General features: G+C 37.1%; 1 protein-coding gene across 1 annotated transcript in view; it reads right to left on the bottom strand.

The window, feature by feature from the left end:
* Positions 1–4,018, bottom strand: part of Marchf1 (membrane associated ring-CH-type finger 1) — a 968,384-nt gene extending 964,366 nt beyond the window's left edge. The window contains exon 1 of the mRNA XM_033765456.1: positions 3,817–4,018. The gene's annotated coding sequence lies outside the window, so the exon portion shown is untranslated. The remainder of the gene's footprint in view (positions 1–3,816) is intronic.
* Between the last annotated feature and the right edge of the window lie 1,100 nt (positions 4,019–5,118).

The following is a 5,118-nucleotide window of genomic DNA, read 5'->3' as shown; positions in this document are numbered from 1 at the left end:
CAAAAATTTTTTTTTTTTTTTTTTTTTTTGTACCAGGGATCAAACTGGAGACCTTGCATTTGCAAGGCAGGCAGTGGCACCACTGAGCTAAATCCCCTGCCCTCAAATATTTTTTTAATAGAAAGTAATAAATACGTTCACATTTATTTGATATACTTGAAGCATGCTCTAAATAGCCATTGTGAGGGAACAACTTTTGCAATATCAGAGGTTTTTGTAATTATTCTTAGTAAAATTTTAAAATTACCTCTATTATTTAGCCACTTAGTCATTTTTATTTCATTTCAGTTTGAATTAAATCTACCATCAATATGAACTTTTTCCAGTAGTATTTTGCTATGTAAGACCGAAAGCACCAAGATTACACTATTTTAAAGGGCAATTTACATCAGAAAGAAGCACCTCTAGCTATACAGTAAATAAATTTACTTATAATTTGTTTCTTCATTATGAAACATGCTGCTACAGTGAAGATATGCATACCTGCCAAATTTTTACAGCAATGCCTTTTAGATAGTGAAAGAATACCAAATTTATATTTAGAGAAAAAAATTACATTTCATAGTTTATAATTTTTGAGATTTTCAAAAATGCCATAAAATAACTTAGAAAAGAAAAAATGTACTGTATATTACCTCTAAATCACCATAAACTCTGACTGTATTATATGTGCCTGGCTCTCCTTTTATACAGATGCACTACAGTTTCCTTTAATAAATCCTAATGCATTGCAAGTAGATTCAACTAGCTGACATTATTCTGTCAGACCTAACATATGGGATTGTGGCAGAAAAATCTACGCATTTTCTAATTTATGACCTCATTCTTAGTATTTAAAAGAAAGGAAAGAAATTGGATTGGAGTGTTTAGAAAGGCTAACACTTGTGCTGCAGTCACATCATAACTAATAAGAGATTTCCCTTGTTTAGAAGTTATTTAGCTGAAGACAAAAGATGAAAAGCAGCTTTGAAAAGCTTAGCTTTGGTTTATGACAAATGAGGGTGTATTCACTATTTAAAATTAGCCCTTTTTCCTATTTCTGAAAGTGACTGTCAGAGTAGATGCATTAATTGTAAGCTATAAAGAGGCTCTTCTGAGCATTTGGGGACTGCTTTGTTGCTCAGCAATTACTAATTCTGGAAAACAGTTTGAGGTGCTGCTCTCATATGTTACTCCATATGTATGAATTCAAAGAAAAAAATTGAAGTTTTGTAAAAGTCTTTTAATAATCAAGATCCCTCTTTCTGTCCCTTGCTCACTCTGTGTCAGGTGGAAGACTTAAAAGGGTGACCACAACTACTCAGTTAAGATACTAAGTACTACAGAGGGACCATCAAGGCTCTTGATTTGAGTCCACCTTGCCCAACTGGAAAGGACTTCACACTAGGTGTGGCACCCAGCTGCCATGGGTGGAGCAACTTTTCCTCTACCATACCCCTTCGTAATTCTGTTTCTACGTGGAGCCAGCTGACCATGGACTGAAATTGTGAGCCAAAATAAACCTGTCCTACTTTGAGTTACACATGTCGAGTATTTTGTCCCAGCAATAGAGAACTGACTGAGACAGATTTTGGTACCAGAGAAATGGGGTTACTGCTATGACTGTACCTTATTATAAGATTTAGAAGCCTTTAGAACTTTTTTGAGAGAGGAGCTTCGAAAGGTTGGGAGATGTCCATGGAAGAAGGCACAGAATGCGGTAGGCCACGTTTGATGGGAGAGTCTGGTCAAAACTCAGAAGACCAGAATGCTGACAGATATGCAGATAGTAAAGGTGATTTCAGTTAGGAATGAGGATTCCACTGGCAATTGAACTCAAGGCCACGTGTTTTATGCTCTGGCAGAGAATGCATCTATATCTTTGCCATGTCCTCAACTTTGTAGGAGCCTGAGATTAACGGTGTTAGACTAATTAATCTGGCAGATAAATTTTCAAAGCATCCCAACATCCAGGCTGTTGCTGGCGTGAGTACTACTGGATGCCTTTGTCATATCTACAGCAAGAATCAGGAGCAAATGGTAGAGCTCAAAGACTTTAAAAGTTTGGAATTTCATCAGAAAGGGAATACCTATAAAATTAGAACAAAGAGAAGCATGGTTTGGGGCAAGTTTAACATTTTTAGAAATGCCAAGCATTTTGCATCAGGGTGACAGAAGAAACGCCTAGAGGGCATTTGAGGAATCCAAAGGACATCACCTTTTCACACGCTTAAAGGTACAAAATTACAAGATTTTCATTTGAGAAGAGAACCCTTGGAACATCTACCACAAAAGGGCAACCTAGGGAATTGGTTCCAAGATTCATTTCATAGTACACAACCATCAGGCTCTCAGAGGCACTCTGGAGCCACGGTCCAATGGGGGCCCGGCTATTGTTCAAGCTGGCAGCAGACCTTAACATTATTTGGTGCTGGTTTTATAGGTAAGCAGCATGTAAGAGTTATACGTCTTCCTACCAGATTTCAGAAAAAGGCCTGGGAGGCCAGGAAGAATGTCCTTGAGAGAGCATGTGTGAAGATATGTGAGTGAAGCAAAAGTACAGTGGAGACCTCTGGAAAACCTAACCCTAACCCAGAGTTATAGATGCCAGGAATATGCATCTTCTGCCGAGAAAAGCCGAAGGAATTGAGTGGAGCCATCCTAAGAGTGAGGCCATGAAGGCTGCAACCAGCAATGCTCTACAGGCAACTCACCCAAACCCTTTAGAGCTCACATGTCACCAACAGCTCGCCTCTGGTGCTGGATATGGAATTACATGATTTAACATTTGCTATTGGGTTTTGAACTTTTGGGGTCCCATTTTTTTATGTTCCCCTATTTCTCCCTTTTAGAATGGGAATGTTTACCTTGTGCTATTGTATGTTGTAACTATTTAACTTTCTTTTGATATTTATAGGGGTTCACAGCTAAGAGTTTGCCTTGGGTCACAAAAGACACTTTAGATGTTTACTTTTTAGCCATGCAGACTTTGGCAACTCATTGACTAAATATATTCTAGATAGTGAGATGGACCAAGGTTGGAATGTTACAAATCTAAAATTTCCAAAATATCCCCCCAAAAGCCACACCACTCCTCACTTCTATCTCTCTCTTTCTCTCTCTCTCTCTCTCACCCCCTGCTCCCATAGACTGAAACTGTAAACCAAAATAAACCTTCTTTAAGTAGTGGATATTGAATATTTTGTCCCAGTGGTGGGGAAAATGACTGACAGTGTTTCAGTAAAGGAACCAAATGGGATCATAACTTTATCCTTTATTCATTTTTCTGAAGTTGTCGATTAAACTACAAAAAAATGCAAGTACAGTGCAAATGTCACTATGGCCAGTGTCTTCATGAAGAATTATTTCTTACCAAAGAATTGTGTCCAAATGATAATACTACACTATATGATAAAAAATGGTTTCTCCCATAAAAGAAGGCTTGGGTTATTTCTTAAATTCTCTTAAAAACAGGTTAATAATTGTTTTTCCTATTACATTTATCATCATCTTTCTATACAACCTTTCATAATGATTTTCTCCTATAATAAAGGAGTAATATGCCTTTGTTTAAAATATGTAATACTTCTAACTTCAGGTTAACCTTGTTTAGGTCACATTCTTCAGAGGATATAACAGAGAGCCTGACTTTAAAACTGTTCTGACTGTTCTTCCATTTACACAGAACTAACAGGTAAGACTGCTTCTACTACTCTCTCTCAATAAGATGGTACTAGAGGAGTTTATTGAAGAATACAATAGAATAATCAATAGAAAATGAAAGGATAAATTATTCCATAAGGCAACAATACATAGTATAGAATATATGAAACTCACATGTGCACCTGTGTTATGTGTTAGATGTGAATTGTACCCCTCAAAGTCCAATGTGTTTAGAAGTTAACTGGATCAAGGGGAGGCTATACCCATTGGTAGAGTGGTCTACTGATGCGCTCTTCGTTGATGTGCTGTTAGGAGGTAAGGCCTCATTGGAGGAATCAGTTAGTGAGATGGAAAGGCATATCTCCTTAATGGTGCCACCCTTCACTGTCTGCTTCCTCCCTACCATGATGTAAGCAGCTTTCTTCCACCCAGGCTTCCAGCAGGCTGTTCCTGCCTTGGAGACAGCTGGTCATGAACTGAAAATATAAGCCAAAATAACCTTTCCTCTTTAAACTGTGGATGTCAAGTATTTTATCGCAATGAGGAGAAAGTAACTAAGACAACTTGCAAGTGCATGCACAAAGAATATATGGGATCCTAGTTCCTTAGACAATAAGCTCTGTGAGGTCATAGTCTATAATTCAGCTCATCACTGGCTTTCTACCTTGTCGTACAATGTTTAGGACCCATGTACTTAATAATGTGGACAACATGTTGACTGAAGATCTGATCCCTAGCAACTGATGGAAAACTTTGGATAGGTAAAGTCAAATGCATGGTTTTCATCTAGGCTAATGAGTCTTAAGGATTCTAGTTTGGATGACCTCCCCTTATCTTCTCCAGTAGAAATCTATGCACATAAGACTGTCTATAGCTAACTGGTGTAAACAGTACAAACAATAAAATCCTCATGAACTGACTCCTAAAGAATTTCTGGCTTTGTTCAATAAGGTTCTATAGATTGGCATAAACTTAGGCATGACTTCCCCATTGAGTTCTGTGGTTCCATAGTTTTCTTTCTTTTTTGCTCTAATGATTTACTCCCTTGTTTTAAATAGGAAAAAGATGTTCCTTGCTTGTTTTGTTTCTGAAAAGAGACTTCCAAGCTGGGGTTTAAACTAAAAATCAATCGTGGTATTGGACAGAAACGACATTATAAAACTTCTCAAGAAATGCTGTTAAATCTATTCCCTAGAAGACATTATTAAAAACCAAAAAAACACCAACTGATTTATAAGGAAGCCTTCCTTTCTTGCTAATTGCTTGCTGCCCTGATTTAACCACTAGCAGAATATTTCTTTGCTAGTGGTTCAACATTAGAGTTATAACCACCTAATAAACTAAACAATTATTTACCTGATAGCCTCTTACACAGATACTGCCTCCCCTATCAATTTTTAAAAGCTGAAAATATTAAAATCTATCCTTAATAATCATACAGATATCTATTTTCAAATTTTGAGAAGAAAAATAATT

Source organism: Fukomys damarensis, unplaced genomic scaffold (assembly GCF_012274545.1).
Source record: "Fukomys damarensis isolate Sample0158 unplaced genomic scaffold, DMR_v1.0_HiC HiC_scaffold_18, whole genome shotgun sequence".
NCBI classification, from domain to species: domain Eukaryota; kingdom Metazoa; phylum Chordata; class Mammalia; order Rodentia; family Bathyergidae; genus Fukomys; species Fukomys damarensis.
Note: the sequence above shows the minus strand (reverse complement) of the source record. Positions and strands in the feature narration are given on the sequence as shown.